Raw genomic sequence first — 24,427 nt, 5'->3', positions numbered from 1 at the left:
CGAGTGTTTGAAGGACTATGGAAAAAATTAGAAAGAAAGGGACACTAGATGCTCAGGTATGATGGGGGAAAGTCGGACGAAGGACTCAGGCCACTCTGAAAAAACAAATTACTTACCTGAAATGGATGTCTGTAGTAAAAGTGATGGACATTTTTCTTTTATTTTGGATGATGGGCTCTAGAGCTTCACTGCTTGTTTTAAATCCTTACTCCAAAGTTGCTTAGCCGCATTAAAGCCTCAGTTTCCTCATCTGTGAAGTGGGGCTAATAGTATCTAACTAAGAATAAATAAAGTGATGCATGTGAACTCTTATCAAAAATGTATTATGTACAGTTTACACAGTCCTAATGGTACTTTTTTGTGGTGCTGGGGATGGAACCCAGGGCACATACAAGGCAAGAGCTCTACCATTGAGCTGCATCCCCAGCCCTTCTAGGGTTTTTTTTTTCCCCCGAACAGAGGGCAAAGGACTTGATTACTTTGTGTGCTGATAAATGGTCTATATTTACTTCCTAGAGGGTTTTAAATTCTGTTGAAATTGAAGAGTCTTCATGCTTATTTCCTTACTCAAATTAAATGATGGGATCTGAGAGCACACCATCTGAGTTTAGTCTTTTATTTCTTTTTGCATCCTAATACTGAAAACAATATGAAAAGGTAGCACAAAAGTTCATACTCTGGGGAACCCCTTTCCTTTTATCTGCTTTGGGTATGCAGCGACACCACCACAGTCCCTTATGTGCTTTAAGTAGAATGATGTGTTTTCGTGACCTCCTGAGTCCCACTCCAAGGAGATGTAGTGTTAATGGGCAGACAGAGATGGTCTTGAGTGCAGACTAAGCTAGGGCAATGCAGGAGGTGGGGGCCTTTCACTCAGAAGGAGCATTATGAATGCCTGTAGAAAGGAGGAAAGATGGCAGCCAGAGGAAGGAGTGGAGCAGAGAGGTGGGGGGAATGAAGGAGCTAAGGAAAGGATAAATAAAAGAAGGGGGAGGAAGGAAGGGCACAGGTAGGAAGGAACCTCAGCTAATACTGATTGATGCCAGAAGGGCACAGAGCTGGTGTTCAGGGGTGTTGCCTACAGAGGAGCTGATTGTTCAACCTCTTCCCTTGATGGCACCAGGCAGATTGGCTTCCTCTTTTCTTAGGCAATGTTGCAGTGGGGCTTTTTTGCCATCCAGAACGACCAAACTTCAGTGCTTCTGAGGGCTCAGAATGGGAAAAGAGAAAGCCTAGGCCCTGAGTGCCAGGGAAGAGAGGAGAACTTTGCAAAGACTTGTGCTGTGGGTTCTTTGGTAAAGGAGGAAACCGCCCAATTTGCGAGCCATGGGGAAAATAGGAGTCATCAGACTATTTGCTCAATCTAATTCAGGGCTGCCTCACCTCCCACCTCTCACCAACATCTACTTTCATGGTTTTCCTTACTGGGGAGAAGGCCTTTCTCCAGATAGAGGGACAATTCTCTGCAGGAACCCAGTTCTCATTTCATCTTAGGATTTGCCTCACAGCTGCCCAGTACTGATTGTCCCTAAACTGTTTATAAACACACTCACCTTGCAAATTCACGAGAGAGAAGGGAATTTGTCCCTATTCACCCCTGCAGCTCTATTTCTGTTCGCCTTAAGAGAAGTCTGTCTCTAAACAGTTGTTTATTTCTGTTCTGTTTGCACTTCAATTCCCGGTGCCAGCAAGTCCTTGTACTTGCTTCCACGGGCACCACCCTGATCCTTTGACTTTCTTACATCTACTCCCTCTTTCTGGAAAGCTCGCCCCAGGTTCTTTATATGGTTGCTTCTTTCATATCTTTTCAGGGTTCATATTAAATGCCCTCTTCTCCTTTCCTAACCACGTTATTTGTACCCCCTTCGTATCTTGCACAGCTGTATCTAAATGTGATTCTCACTTTTTTTTCGTGTCTCCATCACTAGATTGCAAGCTCCCAGGGTAAGGCAGACAGTGTGCGCACAGCTGTACAGTGTCTACAGCGCCTGGCACAGTGCTTGGCACATGGTGAGGGCTCAGTGAACTGAATGTTGAGTGAATGAGTCGCCACGCGCAGTTCTGCTATAGCGCTTTCAGGGTGATGTAAAAACCATCGGGCTCCTTCCAGCTTGTTATTAAGGGGAGAGGTGGCGGTGGGTCTTTCAGCACTGTTCGCAACCTTGGGGTTCCGCAGTAGGGGGCTGAAACGGGGTGCGCTCCTGGCCCGCTGTGCTTTGCAGGGGGTGCGCAGGTTGCTGAGGCCCCCGGCGAGGCGAGAGGCCACCTTGGCACACTCTCTTTGTTGCTCCCACCTCCCCTGCCCCGGCCACGTCTGCCTGCAGTGACTCGTGACTCCCCGCCAGCCTACGAAAGCCTGCGGCGCGAGGGAGGGGGCACCGGGCGCCCCCAGCCCGCCCTCTTCTCCTTCACATGCTCGCGGGTCCTCAGGGAAGCGCCCGCCACCGCCTCCCCGCAGCCACCTTGCGCGCGCGCGCGCGCCTTGCAGGCAGCGGGGGGCCTCTCCCGAGGCGAGGGCACGCGGCTGCGCCGGGTGCGTGACGAGCGCCCCCTCCCCGCGCTCGACCAGCCGGCTCCCGCGCGCGCGCCTCGCACCGCAATCCCCACACCACGGGCAAAGTCCCGGCTGGCGCGCGCCCTGCCCCGCCCCGAGCCGACCGCGCCCGCCCCCGCGCGCGCCCGCTCCCTCTCCCCCTCCCTTCCCGCTTTCCCCCGCGCGCGCCCCTCCCCTCGAGCCCCTCCCGCGCCCTACATCCACCGCCCGGCGGAGGGGGCTCAGTCCACAGCCGCCGCCGCCGCCCGCTTCGGCCTCGGTGCAGGCAGTGGTCGCCGCCGCCGAGACAGCCGCGCAGGCGAGCATCCTCAGGCAGTAAGCCCGCTTTCTCTCCGTGTGTGCGTGTGTGTGTGCCGCCTGCCCACCCGCGCCGGTCCGCGCCCCGGGGGAGCGGCTGCCCTCCTGCTCCGCCTGGCCCCCACGGCCCCAGCTGCCACGGCTGCGTACCTGCAGCCTCCGGCCTCAGCGGCCTCGCCTCGGCTCAGGGTGCCCCGGGCTCCGGGGTGCGGGACCAAGCACTGGGAGGCCCCCCGGGGTGCGTGCCTTGGCCTCCCCAGGGCTTTCAGCACGGTGCGGGTGGGGAGAGAATGAGGCGGTGGTGGGGGGCGGGAGCGAAATGGGGGCTCTCCGGGTTTTCCTCTATGGGGATGGTAAGAGGTGGGCGAGGAGGGGGACGTTGGTTTTCTCACCAAGGATGGCAGGCAGTGGGGGTGGGGCGAGGTGGGGACACCTTTGGGGTTTTTTCAAGAATAGCTGTAGGGGTGTGGGGAGCCGGTGAAGATGAAGTGGGGGACTCCCATGGTTTTCCCACTAAGGATGGCGGCTGTTGGCTAGGGGGGAAGGTGGAGGACCTGCCTTGGTTTGGTTGCACAGGGATGGCAGGGTGGGGAAGGGGGAGTAGAGGTAAGGGGGCTCACCATGGTTTTCTCATGGGGATGCTGGGGAGGATTGGGAGTACCGACGGAATGAGGAGGGAGGGGAATGGGGGTGGAAAGACTGGGGGATTTCAGCTCCAGCATGGTACTTTAGAGAAGCAAGAGGAAGGTTCTATCACCTGGGTTGAGCCTGAGAAGGTGCATTTTCAAAACTGTAGGGTGTAACCTTTCCATCTCAAAAAGCTTGAAGTTCCTCCAAGGTGCCTTCTGTTTTAGGCTCTAGGAGAGAGGTTTCTGCTTTCGAAGTTTTTTCTTTCTCTCCCATTTCTCGTGGCCTCTTAGTCTTCCAGGACTAGGTAGAGGTTTGAAAATCAGCAAGGCTAAGGAAAACCCTGAGTGTGGTTAGTGTCCAGTGTCACATTATTTTCTGCATTTGAGACCTTATGCCCAAGTTCGTTTTGATTGTCCTTTACAATAAAAACCCTATTATTAGGGAAAACCCTTGGGAAAGGAGAGAACGAGGTGTATTAACGAGATTCCAGGTTTGGTCATTGAATTTCCTGGAGGACAAGAGATAAATCTTGTGGTAGCATTTTTGCTTGGCTCTCAGAAGAGAAGTAGGATAAACGTATGTCTTTGCTGGAAATCTCCTATACTATTCACTTAAATTATTCCATCGGGACTGTCTGAGCCCCCTTTGATTTGAATTTGGAATGGATCCAATTTTCCTAATTGGAGTCATTATTTTGTAATTGCTTGTAATTCTTCTCTGGGTTACCAAATGTATGGCAAGCTTATAGAACACCAAGAATAATTTTTTTGTTATCTTGAATAAGACAGTTTTAATGTAAATGTCATTTTGTTTCTTGGAAATGGGAACGTTTGCAGAATAGCACAAATTTCAATTATGGGTCCTTAGCATTTTGTAAAGACTTCTTACCCCAGCCTATTCCAGAAACAGGCCCTTTCCCATTCTTTACACTGGAAAAAAAAAGCAGGGCTTCTGGGATGGTAGCTTTGCCTTTGGAAAGCTCATATTTGCTTAAGAATACATATTAAAAAAGCATCTGCCTTTAATGTGGTGGGACTAGAATGCTTTCCCATTTTGGTTACATAAGGTTCCAATCTAGGCTTTACCTTCAGTCTTTAAAAATGCTTATTTAACATTTTTAAGGTCAAATATAATCTTTATGCAACAGGAAGTTGGTCAGATAGACCATTATTTGTACAAACCACCTCACAATAAGTCAGTAGTCTTAAGACTCTCATATAGATTCTGTAGCCATATATGGTTTTTGAAATTCTAGGCTACCATTCCCATATTTAATTTTTGGAGGAGAATATTTCTTTGAAGCAAGTCTAGATTTTTGAGTGAAACTTAGAAAGGAACTGTATAAGATTTAAAGTGGTAAAATTCCTCTAGTATAAGATCAGTGAATTGGAGCCAATTTAATAAGTATTAAATTAATGGATCACTTGTATAAGACAATTATTTTGTTTACTGAAAATGTTGAACTGGAAATGTTTTAAGTGGAAATAAAGTTTGGGTCTCTAAGACTGATGAAAATGCATTTATTTACACTATTGTAGCTGCCATTTCTAAAGTTTATGTGATATGTTTTCTGTGCACATGAAACAATTAGACAAAAAGAATATTTTTACAGAATAATTTAAGCCTGATTTTGTTCTCTGAAAGCTTAAAGTGATACATATCTGTTAAGAAGAGCAGGAGAAGTGGGCCTTAAGTTCCCCTTTGCACAAAAGAGCAAATGCAATGTCTTTTACCTGGCTTTTCTAGAACCCGTTGTTCCTCCTGTGGGACAGGAGGGGGAAAAGATGAAGAAATTTCACAAATTAACAAAAGTGATCAAATTGTCTTTCTAAACATTCTTAAAGATTTTTGCCAATATCCACTTGAAAAGTAATTTGTAAATCAAGCCTTTGTGTGAGAAAGTCACTCTCATCTCTGAAGTTTGAACATTTAAAAAGAAAGAGCAGTCTGTTGAAGGAATGGCAGGTAATCTCTTGAGACTGATCCCTGTTTTCCTATTCTCCATCTCCTGATTCCCTTCTTCCTCACACCCCTCCCTTTCTCCCCCTCTGGTGCCAGCAACATTGGATATCATAACCTTGTGGGAGTTGAACAAATGTTCCTGCTTGCTTGAACTTTAGGCCTTATCTATTTGGCTGCCTTCCTCAACTTTTGCCTACACAATAACCCAGTTGTTTAGACTTGGGGTAAAAGGGAGTAGATTATAATTGTTTTCTCTTAAAAGATCTTTTATTTCAGCTCCCGTTGGACAAGAGCAAAGAATGTTTCTCCTTTTTGTCAGCAAAATATTTAATTAAGCACAATATATGGCTATTCATTTATTCAACAAACATTTACTGAGTTACCTCCTATGTTGGAGGCTCTGGTGCTAGATGCTGGGATACCCAATTAATAAGAGATGGCTCCTGCCTTTCTGGTCTGATTATTAAAATGAAAAATAGGCAGCGAATCTGTTGTAAATAATCAAGAGATGTCTAGAGTCTTTTGGACACTAACATAGTAACTGTACATGCGTTAAATATGCTTCAACCATGTAGACACTGGAGTCATTTCTTTCCAGTGACTTTAATTCAGCTTTGTATTACTGTATAGAGTAGTGAGAAGTGGATGGCTGGCCTCTCTTGATGTGATTTAAAATACCTTCTGATGACAAATTGGGCCCCCCAAGTTATTTTTTTCTGTGATCAGCCTTGAATTGTAGATAATCAGGGGTGGTGGAGCCCAGAAGAATGAATAGTATTAAATCGTAGCTTGATCAAACCTTTGACCTTCTTCAGGGTTACATCCTGAGATCTCAGAGATACCCTGTTTGTGGACTGTGCTAGACCTGGGAGTTTGCCACACAGGGATCATTGGACAATGTCCAAGAGACGTTTTGCTAGATGCACTTCCTGGTATCTAGTCTGTAAAGACCAGGCATGCTGCTTAAACGGTCTAGAATACACAGCTTAGAATGTTGTGGGCAGCACTCCACAGCAAAGAAGTACCCAGCCTGAAGTCTCAGTAATGCTGATGTTGATGGAATTTCCTCTAAAATGAAGTAATATATAACTCAATGACAGTAGAGAACAATAACAGAATGTTCATGTAGCTGAGTAGTTGGCTGAGTTAATTTGATTAGTCTTAAAAGTGACTAGTTTGTGCACACCAACCTGAATAATTAGAATAATAACAGCTGCCATTTATGGCATTCTGTATCCAGCACTTGTATTCATTATACATTTTCTTCATTTTATAAATGAGGAGCCAGGCTCAGAGAGGTAAAGTAACGTACCCCAGGTCTCACAGCTGATCAGTGTTAGGGGTAGAGCTCAAAATTAAGATTGTCTTACTCCTCTGAAGTGCATGGTTTTTAGTACAAGTTAGTACTGTCTCCCTTGTGGCATACACCATTCAAAATCTTACTTAACAAAGTGAAAATTATTACCTATCCTTTGTACCATTGAGCTTGCCTGAGAGTGATTAAAACCATGAATGTTAAGTTTGATCATACTTGGAGTGGCAAGGAGTAGGGGGAAAAGAGGAACCGACATGAATTGAACGCCTACTACAGTTTCAGGAAGTATGCTAGTTGAATTTACGCCCCTTATCTAATTTGATCCTCACAGCAACTCTGTGGAATACTCTGAATGTATATTTTACAAATGAACGTGAAAGACTACACAATTTATAAGTGAAAGTTGGGATTGGAATTGGTGCCCCATGATTTAGCCACTGTCCTTGCTGCTTGCTCGAAAGGTTGGTAACATAGAGAAGCCTGATAGAGGAGAGTGATTGGTCCTGAGTAAAAAGTAATTTCAGAGGTAATGTGTGTTGACAATGGATTTTGTTGTATTCAGGTTAAGAATAAAGAGATGAATTTTTGCTACTTTGTTCACCTAATGAGAATTGAATTCAACATGGGATTTGTTCTAGAGATGTACTCAAAATGACACCGTGATTGTCATTTGGGAGAACATCATTTTCTAGCTCACTTGAATTTTTCAGGCAGTGCCTTGATAACCATGAACATGGAAGTTACCTGTTTATATCCTTTCAGCAACTTACCTTTTACCTTCTGTAGTATTGTCTTGTAGAATTTAGTAATGACATTTGATTTTGTCTTTTTTTTACAGAATTTAAACATTTGTGCTTGCTAGTGTTTGCTATGGAAGTTTTTTTTTATATAATAAATATCATCAAATTCATACTTCTGTTTTCCATATGAGGGTGTTTTATTTTGACAGCTAGATATTTATTTTAACTTTTGATGTGTTTTGTTTTAGAGCACAAAAAGAGGAAAAATTTTTTAAAGCCCAATAACAATCATATTTTGTCTGGAAAGCATTTTTTGTGTGCGTGGGCAGAAAAAGGACCTCATGTTTCATTTCACTTACTTTAAATTGGAAAGGAATTTTAACCATGATTTTCAAGGGCCAGGATGCTGGAAAAAAAGAGAACTGTTATTTAGATAAAATGGATGTTTTGATTTCCACATAAGACTGTGAGCCATAGATTATGATTATAATAATAATGTCCTGATTCTGACTATAGCAATCAGTCACTTGGGTAATCAACCACTGTGTGTAGGCAGGCATGGTGATACTGCCTGACTTTGCCCTCTTCCCTGCCCCATTTCCCCAATGGTGTTGTTTCACTTTATCTTTGCTCTGCCACTGAGTTACATCTCCAGTCCCATCCCACTAATTTTAGAGTAGACCTGAGATATCTGGTAAAATTTTCAAGCATGCATAATCCGTCGGAAAATCTAATATTTCAAGGGTAAGAATAGTACTTTTTCACTGTAGGAAAATGCAGAAAGTATAGAAAAGCCTGAACAACAACAACAAAAATCAGGTATGATCTACCACTCAGAAATTAGTAACAATATATTGTATGTCTTTTGAAAATGCAGTAATTTTTAATGGTGGACTCAAGTCCATTGCAAAGTCTCCAATTCTTAAATGTATTCTCAGTGTTTTTTTAAACTACCACAGAATTTTCTGAATGATTGTTGCATTTCTAGAAAGTCATAATCATAACAGGTTAGTGAAATGGGAAAGTTTGCAGGGAGTTAGAGAACTGTTACATGGCCTCTGGGCAAGCCAGCTAAAGAAGCTTCAGGATGGCACCTTCAAATTTCTCTTCCTCCAGTTTGATTAATAGAATTACAGTGCTAGAATGAGCTGTCAGTACTCATCCCTCCCTTCATTTGACAGACAAGAAAACAGACTCAGTGAGGTCACTGATTCATGATCATAGGATGTGTGAGCATCAGAGTTTCAGTTTGAATTTTAGGTCTGAGAAGACCTAAAAATAAGTAAATTTGTATTTCCTAATTAAAGCCACTTCAATGTCAAGAACTTTTCAGTAGCTAATCCCTCAAAAGAACATGTTTTTGTATTAGAAATATATTAACTATACTAAAGAAAAACAAAAGCCCAAGAGTTTCTTAATTTCAGAAAATGACCCAGTAGTTGTGAGCAATACAGGAATTTTTCATATTTCCTGAATTGGAACTGGGCAGTAATGATGGGGACCTGTTGCATGGGTCTAGCTCTCAGTATATTTTCCCCTGGCTTATGGGGCCAGTACTAATGCATATCAAGTATGCCTATAGGTATGAAAATGAAAGACAACTTAGAGGCTTTAGGCACTGTAGCCTGGCATACCAGTGTTATTAAAATGCATATGCATATGCACGTGCAAACGCACATGTGTTCTTTTAATTTGGCACTTAATAAGCTCTTTAGGTTTCTTCCCCATTTTCCCTTGCATCCTTCATTTCTTTCTATGTTGGGCCTCTTTCTCTTTGTGTGCCTTGTGTGTCTTTTCACTCTCAGCATAATTTTTTTCAGCCCATCTCACTATGCCTATTTTTTCCCCAGGCTGTCATGTTCCCAAATCCTTCTAGTACATTCATCTGCCCTGTCTCTTTTCCCTTATCCCCATTTGCCAGTGTTAGGTTACCCTAGCTGGACTGGGCCAGGTATGTTTCTTGGCTTTAGATGGGCAGGGGAGCTGATCTCCAGGGCTGAGGTGAAGAGAGAATTGCTAGTCCCTATACAGAAATGGTTAAATATGTGCAGAGATTACGTAGGCTTTGGATACATGTAAACCTATGACTACAAAATTAGCTTTTATTCATAGGCAGGGCCCCAGAAAATGCTAAAGCTATACGAATAGTCATTGCTAAGTGCTCACAATTTGAACAAATGAGATGATTGTACTGTTACCTAGGATGTGTTTTTAAGTAGTTGCTGCTCCTGTTCGTCATTATTGCCTTGTAATTAATATGTGCGCCATTAGCATATTTGTTAATGATGCTCTTCTCAGCTTTCTATAATACACTATATTTCTTTTCTGAAAATGAATTTTCCTGAGATATCCTTGTATTTGAACTATTATAGATATAAAATGCACAGATAGAAGATTCATGTGGACTTTTAAGAAATGCAATGAAATCTAGAGTAAGAAAAGAACAGTCATTAAGACTTCCTTGTCAACACATTACTGCTTGTTGAATTTGTATTTTATTTGCCCACATAAAATGTTATACATATTCTGAGACATAAATTGTTCCATAGACATTCCAATCACAAGAATTTGTAGTGTCCACAGGGCTTTCAATTTATTTTTCCATGCTACAGAAATAATAGCTGGGAATGCAGGGTTTTATTGGGAAAGTTGTTTTGGTGAGGATGGCACAAAACCAAATCTGTATACTTGATTAGTTAATGGGTCTTGTCATTCACTTTCAATTTTAGAATGTGGTTAAGGCTGTTTGACTACTATCAGATTTGAAATGTGTGATTCATTAGGAAGATATTAAGGGTTGGTTTTTCAGCGAACTCTGCCAGGTCTGGTTTTATGCACATTCTAGTTTGTGAAGCTGATTGTTAGCATCTGCCTATAAGTATAATCAATCCTCTGCATTTTCATCTGGCCAGGGGAGCTGAAATAACAAGTTTCTCCCTCCCCCTGGTTTGTGAGAAGGTAAGGTGTGTGCACACAGAGAGGCAGAAATACAAATTATGAAGTCCACAAATTCTTATATCACTAAGCTATATAGTGGATTTGGACTTTTGAATTAAAAATATGTTTTTCAACTGTTTCTAAGAATTACCCTATAAATGATTATAGTTTCAAATACTAAAAATGATAAAGTCCTCAGTTAGATAGCTTCTAGAAGCTAAAGAGGCCCATTAAGTTCCTCTCCTAGGTAAAGATTTGACTCCTCCAGATATCAGACATACTCCCTTCTGGGCCACAAGAAGCTCTGCCTCTTAAGGAAAGAACTTGGAAGGAATTTTCCAATATAGTAAGCAACCTAAGTCTCCAAACTAATGTGAGGTGGTGAAAGTTTACATTTGAATTTATAGATAAAGCAGCTGGCCTTTGTTGGAGCTACTTTTTAAATACCTACTTCATTGAGCATCATTCGTGTACAATCTATGTCCATGTAAAGCCTCCAGTTTAGTGAGTTTTGACAGCTATGTATACCCATGAAACTACTACCATAATCAGGATATGCATATTTGTCACCTGCAAAGTTTCTCTGTGCCTCTTTTGTGATCCATTCTTCCTTCTGCACCTGTCCTCAGGCACTTACTGATCTGCTTTTGTGGGAGAGCAACTTTCCAAGCTGCCTTTGAAAGTTTATTGAACCTTCTCTATATAAGAACCAGATATATATCCAAAATGCATTTTATTCTCCGTGTTTATTATAAAATAATATTACAGAGGAATTCTAGATGTTGATTTTCAAGAATTTTTCTGATTTCCTGCAAGTAAACTACTTAGCAAATAGTGTCCTTATAAACTAGGATCGAAGGAAAATTACAGCCTAGAGAGAAATAATTGTGATAAACAGATGAGCAGTATATATTGTTCTCAAGTAGTTCCATTGAGATGTCAAATCCTCAAGAATAGGAAAGAACAAAATCATTTCCATTTTGCTTCACACTTATTTGTATAGTAAAAAACGAAAAATACGAGAACAAAGGCTTTACATATATATACAATCATGCGTTACTAAAAGATTTTTCTAAAAGTATTTTCAGAGAAGTATGTCAGGTGATTTTATCATTGTACAAACATCAGTTGTACAGCCCTACATTGTGTAGCCCACTATACATCTAGACTATATGAAAAAGTCTGTTGCTTTCTAGGCTACAAACTGTACAGTAAGTATATTATACTCAATACCATAGGCAATTGTAGCACAATGGTAAGTTCTTGTGCATATAAACAGAAAAGGTACAAAAAAAATAATCAGTGATAGGAATTTTTCAGCTCCATTTTAACCTTATGGGACCACTGTCATATATATAGTCTGTTAACTGAAATGCTGTTATGTGATACATGACAGTGTATCTGTACCTCCAGCTACATGCACACACAGAGTCATTTTACAGGAATAGCCCTATCCCTTCAGTCTTTCAAAAGATTTGATGCAGCTTTCCAAGGGAATTTTCTGTGCATAGAAGGTATACTATGTTTACCTACTTATGTGCAAATGCAAGCTTTTAATATGTTAAATATTACTTTCTTGCTAATATATTCAATTGAATGAATAGTTATCAGGCAATTTAAGGACTATTGTATTGGAGTGAGATGCAGTTTGTCCCTTTCTTACTTCCTCAGGAAAACTGAAATGTCAAAAAATGTCTAGCTGGCTCTGCTCCATTACTATCGCTCTGGCCTGCAACTAGTCTCCTGCTACTCCTGATTTCTACTGTTTCTGCCCTGTCTTCCTTCCCTGATTTTCTTCCTCTGTGTTTTTCCTGTCTCCTGATGCTACTTCTATCTCATTGTCCTGTTTTCTCACGAAGAAGCCATTTTTATAAATATCTCCAGACCAAGTGGCAAGCAAACTGAGTTATTCCAACATATCAGATAGTTCGTTTTGTGAGCTAATAAAAGTTTCAGATGTCTTTCAAGTTTGGAGCCATACTGGAGGTTGGAGAGTTGTGAGGGGCTGGTTTTCAGAGAATCAAGTTGAATATATTTGCTGGTCTGTGTTATGGTGGCAGTCTTTGAAACCATGAATAATTAAAAATAAATATGTGATTTATATTATAATATTCCTATGAAACATCCCTGGACAAAGCTAAAGCAACTAAATGGTCTTGAGGTTCTGGGATTTATTATTCCACAGAATGTGTTTTAAAAATATTTTTAAAACCCTTCAACAAAACCCAGAAGTTACATTATACAAGGAATGAACCCTAATGCAAACTATGGATTTTAGTTCATAACATATTAATATTGGACCATTAATTGTGGCAAATTTACCACACCAAGACAATATGTTAATAACAGGGGAAACTGGAAGGAGAGTATTGAGGAGGTGTATGGACACTGAGTGCTTTCCCCTCGTTTTTTTGTAAACCTAAAGCTGCTCAAAAAGGAAAGTCTATTAACTAAAAAACAAAAACACCCATAATCTTATGTTTGTTTTTCAGAAATGCAAAGAATATATGAGGCACTTTTTGTTTTTATCTTGTAAGTAAAGGCTAGTGTTTCATTTTCAGTATTAGGGAAGTATGATAAAGGCTTCTCCTGGAGTAACATAACTTGTGCCATGAGTGCCTATAAAGGGAAGGTATGAGATCCCACAAGAGCCAGCCAGTACTGCCTAACACTGTTCCTAGTTGCACAGTAGTCAATGCATGGGTGGGTCACTGTGAGCACTGGCTTGGACCTTTCTTTGTCTTCCACCCCGTGGGAAACCATGCCATCTTTGTGGTGGAGTGGAATCCCAGACTTCACCAAGTACCTGCCTCACAACCCAGGGAACCCTTTTTTGACCCTTGCATTTGTGGTATCACTACAGCAGTGGCAGTTGGTGAGTTCATGCCAGCTCTCTGAGCCAGTATCCAGGGCAGAGTTTGATTGCTTTGGGCCAAAGGCTGTTGTGTGGCTTGTAGAACCATGGACCTGACATGAGCAACCCCCTGCAATTACTTAGTATGGCCATCTCAACAGTAAAAGTGTGTGACAAGATTAAGTTTTTGTAGATGTTAATGTAAGTGGTTTCTGGATATTGAAACTGGGCAGCTGATGCACAACCACAAATATATGTTGCTTTCCTGAGTTGGCTGTAGCAACAGAGCATTTTATGGCAGGTGGTAGTAAGCAAAGGTGATCAGGTGTAAGAGGGTCATTGAGACTCAGAAGGGAAATAAGATGCTGTGGAGATGTTAAAGTCACTGGAAGAGAAAAACTGACAAGACAACAAGGATTAGAAGACAGAGTGGAATCTCTACTCCCATATCCTGCATGGGGGCAGGAAATGTTTCTCTCTTTTTTCCATTTCTCTCCACTTCTATCCTGTTATACTAAATTTCTTTCCCAATAAACTACGAAAAGATGACCAAGAGTATCACATAAGCAGTGGTATCTTGAGGATATGAGTGTCTAAGGAATGTGTCCATCAGATCTCAGATGAGACCCACGGAGAACAACTTCCTAGTTCATAGAGTTATCTAAAAAAATACTAATAAAAAGGAGAGTTGCTTTTAGAGTTCACCTCTGTTTAACTTATTAAACTTTGGAGGTGGGGGGAGGGGGTGGGAGAAGTGAGGAGAAATGACCCAAACATTGTATACACATATGAATAAAAGAAATATTTTTTTAAAAAGAAGTAATTATGTATAGGTCTCTTGTATATACTTTTTCATGCCTGTCATTAGACAAAGCTTTATTAATTTTTTTCTTAATTTCACTGCTTGTCTGATTGACTATACATGTGGTAGAAGCAGAAGCTTTTAGTAGGGGGAAGGAGAATTAAAGGGACCAAAATAACCTCTCTCTTGAGCTGGGGGTTCCAGTTTAGAAGCCAAGATAGTTGATCACTCTATAGCAGTGATGGGCCACATGGTGGCATGACCACCACATTGCTTTTAGTTACCTTCACAATTGATACCAAGTTCTGCATCTAACTTGACTTCCCAGAAATTCCTGCCAATTAAAAACATGGCAACAGTAATGGTCTGACCAACTCAGAATGCATTTGTTTCACAGGTGGCTAAGGCAATTCTTGATGCCTAACAGAGTCACATTCTCTGACTATGGAGGTACAATTGTCCTTCAGAATCCATGGGGGATCGGCTTCAGGACTTCCCTATACCAAAATCTATGGATACTCAAGTCCCTTAAATAAAATGGAGTAGTAAGTACTTGCATATGTATATCCTTCTGTATATTCTAAATCATCTCTAGTTTATTTGCAGTACTTAAGAAGATGTAAATGTCACATATCTAGTCATTACACTGCATTGTTTAAGGAACAATAACAAGAAAAGTCAATTCAAATGCAATTTTCTTTGAACATCTTCCATCCAAAGTTGGTTGAGGGGGCTGGTGGAGTGGTTCAAGCTGTAAGAGTGCCTGCCTAGCAACCATGAAGCCCTGAGTTCAAACGTCTGTGCCACCAGAAAAAAAAGTAGGCTGCATCTGTGTATGTGGAACCTGTGGTTATAGGGGAGGCATAAATGGCAACGGCTTTCAGGGCAGGTGTGTGACAGCATCTTCTTGCCTGCTTGCTGTTCGTCCACCTGCTTTTGGTCCTCTTTTGCCTCCTGTTAGTCTCATCTTCCCTCTATTTCTTCTTTAACCTTAGTCCAGTTATTTTTGCATTTTCTGTTGAAAAACATGAAGGGTCTCTGCTTTAAAAAATTGGCCAATGTGTTTAAACTATCAGAGCAATGTATTTTATAATTTTCTAACACTCAGAATTTTACTGCTGCGGTGGTTTATTAGGAATAAAACAGAGCTTAGGTACTTTGTAAAGGTTTTTCTGACCTGTAGCTTGAAAGTTGTATTGTGTCACCTTGTAAACTTAGTTGTCATTCTTGCCACTTTAAAAACCCATATTTTTCTTCATGTTAGTCATTGTTCCTATAGATAATGGTGGCATACGTGACTAATTGGAGCAGACCTACCCATTTGCCACAGTGTAAGGAAGCAGTTCATGGAGTGCCAAACCAGCTTCTTCTTCTTCTTTTTTTTGATGGCACTGGGGTTTGAATTCAGGGCCTCATGTTTGCTAGGCAGGTGCTCTACCACTTGAACCATTCCACCAGCCTTGTTGGGTATTTTGGAGATAGAGTCTCATGAACTGTTTGTCCAGACTGGCTTAGAACTGCAGTCTTCCTGATCTCTGACTCCCAAGTAGCTAGGATTATAGGTGTGAGCCACCGGCACCTGGCCCAAAACCCAGTTTCTGACAAGTATGGGGCTGAGTACTTCATAACATGAAATCAACAAGTGTTAGCTCAGTGCTTACTCTAATGTGCAGTGTAGTTTGCTAGGCATGCTAGATGTGGTGGGGAATATTAAAATGAAAATAATCTCTTCAGGCAAGGAACATCCGTCTAATTGGAGAAGCTGTGAGAGATGCAGTAAAGATGTGGTAGAAAGACTATTTGATGGCAGGATGGAGAGCGGGGAGTGTCAGGAGTTTGGAATCCTAGTTGGAGTTCTGCCAGTACCGTTTGATCCTCTGGGCAACTCACTTCTCCACTCTAGGTTTCATTTTATAGAAAGGGATTGGACCAGATATTTCTAAGATACTCAGTGGATTGGCTCATAAACAAATGTTGAAGAGACTTCAGAAGATGACACATTTCCTTTTGTGAGATGAGTTGTACAGGTTGAACATCTTTCAATGCTCTGATTTTGGAGCATTTCAAATTTCAGATTTTCAGATTAGGGATTCTCAAAAGAGTATACAGATATTTCAAAATTGGAAAAAAATTCTAAATCTGAAACATTTCTGGTTCTAAGATTTCATATAAGTGATACTCAACTCATGCATTTAATAATTACTATTATATGGCACATGTATTTTACTATGTAATTGTACTAATGACGACTATAGATCATTGTTTCTCAAAGTGGGGTCTTTGAACCAGGTGCATAAGTGTCACCTAGGAGCTTGTTAGAAATGCAAATTTATGAGCTGTATCCCAGACATGTTGAATCAGAAATGCTGGGGATGGGGCCCAGCTGCCTGTGTTTTAACAAGCTCCCCTGTCCCCCAGGAAATTCTGATGCCCACTGAAGTGTTACAGCTATGAGCCATAGGAATTTGGGGCAGTAGTTCTCAACTTTGGCTGAACATTTGATTCATCTGGGGAAACTTTATAGTGACACTGTCTTGTGCCACTACAACAAAATGGCTGAGACTCTGTAATTTATAAAGAACAAGTTTATTTATCACAGTTCTAGAGGCTGGGAAGTCCAAGGTCAAGGCACCAGCAGGTTCAGTTGTCTGGTGAGGGCTGCGCTCCACTTCCAAGATGGTTCCTTGGTGCTGCATTTCCTGGAGTAGAGGACTACTGTGTCCTCATGTGGAAGAAGGTAGAAGGGCCAAAGGGATGAACTCCCTTTACCTGGCCCTTTTATTATAAGGGCACTTAACTCATGAGGGCTTCATCCTCCATGACATAATCACCTACCCAAAGTCCCACCTCTTAATATTGTTACATTGGTGATTAAGTTTCAAAAATGAATTTTAGAGGGTACAGAAGCATTCAAACGTTTGTGTCCAGGAAGATTGGGAGAACTGTTAGAGCAAAGAAAAGAGGGAGCAAACATTTGGTCAGGGTGTCCTACACTACTGTGTAGTCTAAGGAAGTTGGTGAGGCCATGAGTAGTAGTCCTGCCTTAGCATCCTTGATCTGCAGTGTCTGCTAGAAATCAATTCTTTTTTTTTTTTTTTTGGTGGGACTGGGGTTTGAACTCGGGCTTTGTGCTTGCAAAGAAGGGGCTCTACTGCTTGATCCATACCTCCAGTCCATTTTGCGCTGGTTATTTTTGGAGATGGGGTCTTGAGAACTATTTGTCCAGGCTGACTTTGAACCGGGATTCTCCTGATCTCAGCCTCCCAAGTAACTAGGATTATAGGTGTGAGTCACTGGTGCCCAGTTTAGGAGTCATTCTTGGGGAGCACAAATACAACACTGGGAAGATGCGCTTACTGGGAAAGAGGCCATACATGGTGAAGGTAGAAAGGCCAGAGGGCTGAATGTTGGTGAAGCTTCTTTTGTAAGGGCCTTAATCCCATTCCTGAGGGAGGAGCCTTCAGGCCTAATCACCTCTTAAAGGGCCCACCACTTAATACGATCACATTGGACATTAAAATAAAATAAAAACACCAAAATTTTTGAGGAAACTCATTTAAACCATAGCAAGCACCCAGACATCACTAGTCACTGGCTTCCTAGGTGTAGCCAATTTTGAGAATTGCTGGTTCAGGGGAGAGCACAATGAATGTCAGAGGTAGGGCACCAAACCAAAGCCAGAACTGAGTGTGGGGGAAGGTGAAAAGTAGACTGGAGTCTGATCAGAAAGCCCTTAGAGTGCCAGGCACCCATGGTTCATGCCTGTAATTCTAGCTACTCAGGAGGCAGAGATCAGGAGGATCACGGTTCGAATCCAGCCTGGGCAAATAGTTCTCGAGACCCTATCTCAAAAAAACCCATCACAAAAAAGGGCTGGTGGAGTGGCTCAATGTGAGGCCCTGAGTTCAAGCCCAGTACCACAAAATAAATAAATGAAGTCCTTATATTATAGTGGAGGAAGGTTTGGTGGAACGGGAAAATAATACATTCAAGGCAGCAGATTTGAGCGACTATTCTGGCAGCTATATGAAGAAAGGTGCATGCCCATCGTTAAGCCTGATCAAGTAGACTAGGTGTGAAGTGATAATGGGCCAAACTAGGACTTCAGAAATGAAATTACAAGGAAGAAAAGGTACAAGGCTCTTTTGCAGGAAAAATGGACAGGATTTGGTGAGGGTCCTGGGAGTAACAGGTTTAGAATGTCTTTTGTGCAGGAGTTGCTCTTAGACTTCTGGGAGGGCCAGTATTCTTTAGATGCGTCTATCAGAATTGTTATTTATAGATCTGTATAATTGTTCCTCATTGCTTTGAATTAGTTCTAATTGGGGGGTTCACATAGAGTTATATAAAAATGGAGAATTATAGTCACCTAAAAAGCTAGCCGTGGTCATCATGTCAGAGGGAAAAAATGCTGTTTTTCTTAAGAAAAGAATGCTTGGAGTTGTGGGAAAGTTGTAAACTTGGCAATGACTAATTCAAGCCTCTCAGTCAATTAAGTGAATTTTTATTTTATCATTTGTTTTATTTGGGAGCTGCTGTAATATGCATTGAAAGGACATCAGTCTCTGTATTTTTAAAACAAAACAAAAATATCATTGAACATTAGGGCAAAGGACAAGAATTTTAAGATTTTACCTTTTGACTTTAGCGAATATTTGTTGCTCTATTTTTCATGCTGGATTTAGCCATTTAACTTGTGTTTTTGCTTTGTTGTTAATGCCTGATAAGTTTCATTTCCTGTATTCTATTTTTGATGCTTTTTAAATTCATAAGTATTCTTAATGTTTTCATATGCCAGCAAAAAATAAGCAAATATGTTTTTCTTATTCCCCCTTTGTGACAAAAAATTCTTTAAATTTCCACAGAGAAGTGGCCAATGGAAAGAGCTTGGTATTTATCTGAGGAATGTTGGGGCCACTGTTCATTGTTCTACCTTTTGTAGTTTATAAATCGTGCCAAATCCAGAAGCAAAGACATTTCTTATTTACTAGTTTGAAAACCTACAGGAGCAGATTCAGTGTTTTAAAAGCTTACATGTATTCCACTGCAAAGTTAAAAATGCCTCATTACTCTAACTTCGATAACTGCAAAAATCTGCGCAGAAATCTGGACTGATCACAACTTTAAATATGTAGTACATCTAGTAGTTACATTAAAAAATATACCCTATCTTTTTCCAAACTGGAAAAAGATGAAACCTATCTCTTTCAAAATTTTGAAGAATATAATGAGTATATAAAAATGTAGAAACCTGTGTGGAATAAATTATCTTTCAGAGTATGGAGTATATCAGCAGATATACTGCATATCAAACCTTATTGTAAGGACACAAAATTGGACTTTATTGTGTTTCTGTGACTGTTAGTATGCATTTATTTTTTCTTTACTTGCTGATATGTTGTTAAAAGGTGCAGTTGTGGGCTGCTGGGGTGGCTCAAGCAGTAAGAGTGCCTGCCTAGTAAGTGTGAGGCCCTGAGTTCAAACCCCAGTGCTCCCCAAAAAAACCCCATGTGGTTGTGTTGCAGATCTTAATGATGTTGGGATTATTAAAAATGAGGGATCTTTTATCCAAACTGTTTATTTTGAATAAATTATTTTGCTGAGTGAGAGCCAGTTTATCAGTTCTTCTGCTAAAGGAAAGGAGTCAGTGGCCCTCTTAGCTGTATTTCTGACTGCGTTTTATGGTAACATTGAAAATGTGGGTTTAATGGCACATATGCCAGTGTTTCTGACTCCCACAGAGGCACAAGAAGGGGAAAGGAATAACAGTAGGGTAAACAAGAAGTCTGAGCTGACCATCACCATCACAAATGTACCTAATTAAGATGATGTTTGGGTTCATCCCTCTTTGATTTCTTAGGTGGAAGAGAATATTCTAAAGGACATGATTAAGAAACGGTTGCCATGACAATCCTATTCAAAGCATCTAGAGGAGAGAATGAATCTGTGGAGATCATCCATTTTGATTGATTCAGCTGGTCTTTTAAGTTTATTCAAACAGCTGTTGTCTCTGAATTTTATTTTTCCACTTATTTCATCCAATTGATTGGTGACTTGGGGATCATTTAAGCTTTGGCCATAAGTAGTGAAAGGATCATCAGCAACTAGGACAAGAATAGTTTTGTCAAACCTGAAGGAGAGCAGTTGTATTAAATGTAACTAAAACACAGCTACCGGGTTACCCTAGAGTAACATAGTTTTTCTCATTTCACTTATTAATTCTGTCAGGGTAGGATAAGATTAACATGATTTATTTTGAAGCATGTCTGACCTTAAACTGGGTCTTATTTTGGATTACTTTGCTGTCATTAAATTTTACTTAGTGAGTTTGGCTGTTGTTCTGTTTTTATTCTTTGTCTTGCACAATATTGTCAACACAATTTGTATGATATCTGGTCAGAGCCACAGTGATATGCTACAGATTAAAATGCGCACACAAATATACCTACTGTGAGTGTCTCCATCCTCACAACCCCGACTAATGATGACTGCAACACACTAGTGCAGTGAATAAAGTGAAATGGAGACACAAATGCAGTTCAAGTCTCACTGTAACTTTGTATTCTTTATGGACTTGTTCTTGATGGGGAAACCATGAAATGGATGATTGCTCTAGCAGGGGCCTGAGTTGGACCCTAATGTGAATGCTTTGCCTTCTCAGTCTTTGCACAGTTCCCTCTTCTGCCCTCTGGAGGGTGTCAGGGAACATGAGATGAAAAGACTTCCTCTAAAAGGGATAGGCAGGGTCCTGGTCTGGTTAGGAGAACGCAATTTCCCTGACCCTTCTTCACCTGTAGCTGCCCTTCCCCAACCCCAGCCAGAACTTACAGAGGTGTGGAGCAGACAGAAGGCATGGAAGGCATTGGCAGGCCTGGGATCTTAGGAAGGAAGCTAGGCTCTTTAAGTAGAGAACCAGAATCATATTCATCTCCAGGAAAAATCAATTCCAGAAGCAAAGATGAAATAGGACATTAAGACTAGAGTGTGAGGGATTAGGTTTGAAGTTCAAGTTGGATTGAATCTAAAGAGTATATTTGGTTCCAAGTGCTTATGGCAGCATATTAAATAATTATCTAAGTTTGATAGCAGTTTGGTTCTTTGCTTGCTATAATATTAGTAATAATTTTATATCTACTATTCAGTGAGTACTTGGCTGTATCTTGCATGCACTTACCCCTTTGCCTCTGTGAGGTAGGTTACCATTATGAGACTCAGAGAGGCTGAGCAGCTGATATAAGGTGGAGCCAGTGTTTGACCCCAGGCACTCTCACTCTGGTACCCTGGCTGTGAACAGCTGTGCCATGCTGCATTCCCTCCACAGCTCCATGAAAGGGTGTGGCACTTTCTAGAAACAGTAAGTTCCATATGAATCGAGTATGGGTAGCAAGAGATGAGACTGAGCAAAGTGTTTTTTATATACATACCATACTAAGTATTGGAAAATAGAAAAGATTTTTGTTCCTGCCACCAAGAACCTTAAATTCCTGTATACAAGTAAGATGTAACATGACAATACGTATTTATATGTTAGAATAGGAAAATTCTGTCTCTTCTTAAGTGTTGGTGGGAAGAGGGCTAGAAGGTGTTCCTTTGAATTCAGATGCTTTTAAATGTTAACACTTCATCACTGGCACAAAGTTGTGTTCTACTGAACTTGTGACCTGGCCAACAAGAACTCCATCCTTACAGTCAACAGATTTGTCCATCTGGACTTCAGAAGAGTTGTTCTCAATTATGACAGTCATCATTAAGATCTCTTAAACAGATGAACCCTAATGTTAGCCTGTTGAACTAACTGGGCTAGCTCTTATTTTTGGAAGCAATTAAAGTTTATTTTTACAAAAGCTCCAACACGCAAATTTGTGTCAAGGAAAAGTAGAGCTATGTGCTGACTGATATAGATATGACAGTATATTTGGACCTTGACCACTTGTTCTGCAGCTAGTAGGACTAGCTCTTTATTGTCCAGTATGTCAACATTTTAAAAATCTATAGCCACTGCCCCACTGCCTGTTTGATAATCAAACTACAAATGATTGGTGATGGATGGGGAGTTTTAAGCCTGGTTATAATCCTTCATTCATGTTTTCCTTATTTCCATCAACTCTTTTGAGAGCCTCTTGTGTGCCAGGTACTGCCCTGGGTGTGGGGACAGAGCAGTGAAGAAAACCAATGGGAGCTGGGCGTGGTGGGGTGTAGTGGTGCATGCCTTTAACCCCAGCACTCAGGATGCTAAGGCAGGAGGATCTTGAATTTGAGGCCAGCCTGTGTTACATGGTGTCTTATAAAAGAAAAAAGCAAAACAATGCAGATGGTGTCCTTTCAGGAAGCTGTCTTTCCCTCAGGTTTTGCTTGCAAAGTAGTGTACAGCAGAAGGTGGTGATGTGTGTGGGCCTGTGGGGAGGTCACATGGGTGCAGGGAGGGCAGCATGTTGCAGGGTTGGGGACCCTGTATTTGTGTCGGGGATCAGAACAGCATGGGGCACACCTGTTTCCTAGTGCTCTGAACCACCCGCACTGGGGTGCGCCTACAGCTAGCCTGCATCCTAATCCTGTTATTGATTGGAGATAACTTCAGTGGCCACACTGCACCTCGTCTCCATGGCAACACCTCTAAATATTCCTCTGGTGACTTGTGTTCTACATTCTGACTGGATCTGAGCCCTCCTGTGGCAAAATAGTCTAAAGATGTTAGAAAAAAAGGGCCCAACTAATAAATCTATTCTAAATGACTGAGTCATTTGTTTTGATTACCCGGGTGATTGCCAAATGTTAATTTAAAACTGAAATAGGCCATGAGCTCACTCCCCTAACAATGCTGAGTGTTTGAGCTAATGCAGCTTGATAATGGGAGAGCCAGAGCCACTGCCAGTGCTAACGTTATATGATAAACAGACATTTGGAGAGATATGCAGAACATCTTGGCAGTTTTCTGTTAGCTCTAAGGGTTGTAAATACAAAGTAGAATGTGTTACATGAGCCATTTCAAAGGAAGTTGACTTTTTTTGACTTTTCTTCTAAAAAGGTAAACTTTGCTTATTTTTCCCCTAACTTAGGCACTGGAAGCTGTTCTCAACTGTATCCAGCCCTTGAGAACAAGTCCTGTTCTTTATACATCCAGTGTGAGGTAAGTTTTACTAATTGCCACAGATTCTTATGCTGATCTCCAGCCTTCTAATTTGTGGTGTTAGGGGCAGCATTGTACAAAGAGCTTTATTTGTACAAGAGGTTTAAGAGGGTTTATTTTAATTGACCCAACCAATATCACTGCTTACCCTAAATATTAGCTCTCTGGGGAATGCCTCAAGAGAAAACCTCATTTGCTTCGAACTTGGGGGGCACTAAAAAGTGAATGTGCTAGGCACAGCAGAACCGCTAGAAGGTTTGTTTGAAAATAGAGACCTGCTTATGTCACAGCATGAACAGTAGGGAGCAGGAAAGCTGCATGAAATAAATACTGGGATGGGAGGGAGGGGACTCCTGCTGGTGACTGGAAAAGGTTGTGCCCACAGGATCAGCCATCAGGAAACTGCTGCCCCAGGTGAGGGAGTTAAGGTATGGGACTGCCACTGCAAAGTCTGGTCATAGCAACTCCCAAGAGTGCTTCTGTTGGGTCAAATTAACATGTGCCAGCAAATTTGTTTTCTGATTTGCCCTCAAGTTCAGAAGCAGTCCTGCTGCACTGGTGTGTGCAGCCAGATTGCCCAGACAGAACATTGGCTGCACATCTTCCATCCTCCACTTCAGTTAACCACAGTGAGGTGGCTGATTTATACTCTGTGATGATCCATGCTTCCTCATTTCTTTCCTTGAGAGAAAGGACATTCACCTTTGAAAATAATAGAAGAAGGGAAATCTAAAAGACAGCTTATTCAGACACAATGCAGGGATGGTTGCTCCTTTCTTGTGTCTCAGTCTCCATGTATATACAAGACAGATGTGACACTTGCCAGAACTGTACCTGTCAGGATATCTAGTTTCATTCATGAGAACGTTGCTGTGTTTGCACCTTCTCCTCTACCCTGCCCCCCCCCCCAGTGCAGCCAGTGTAGGTACTCACCTTTCAGTTACAGTAGATGATCACTAGGTGCAGAATTCATCACAGACTTTACAATACAGGTTGAGTATTCCTTATCTGAAATCCTTCAGACCAGAAGTGTTTTGGATTTTGGAATTTGAAAAGTTGTGGAATATTTGGAGATATATATATATATATATAATAAGACACACGACTTGAGTCTAAATAGGAAATTCATTTATGTTTCACTTTACAAACATAGTTTCCCAATATTTTTAGTGTGCCTGTGTTTTGACTGTGACCCATCACATGGAGTTA

At 41.3% G+C, this 24,427-nt stretch overlaps 1 protein-coding gene across 1 annotated transcript in view; it reads left to right on the top strand.

The window, feature by feature from the left end:
* The first annotated feature begins 2,732 nt into the window (after positions 1-2,732).
* Positions 2,733-24,427, top strand: part of Fhl1 (four and a half LIM domains 1) — a 59,347-nt gene continuing 37,652 nt past the window's right edge. Inside the window, exons 1-2 of the mRNA XM_074064075.1 lie at positions 2,733-2,869; positions 23,148-23,218. The gene's annotated coding sequence lies outside the window, so the exon portion shown is untranslated. The remainder of the gene's footprint in view (positions 2,870-23,147; positions 23,219-24,427) is intronic.

Source organism: Castor canadensis, chromosome X (assembly GCF_047511655.1).
Source record: "Castor canadensis chromosome X, mCasCan1.hap1v2, whole genome shotgun sequence".
Taxonomy (NCBI): domain Eukaryota; kingdom Metazoa; phylum Chordata; class Mammalia; order Rodentia; family Castoridae; genus Castor; species Castor canadensis.
The sequence above is the reverse complement of the archived record's forward strand: the minus strand, read 5'-3'. Positions and strand labels throughout refer to the sequence as shown.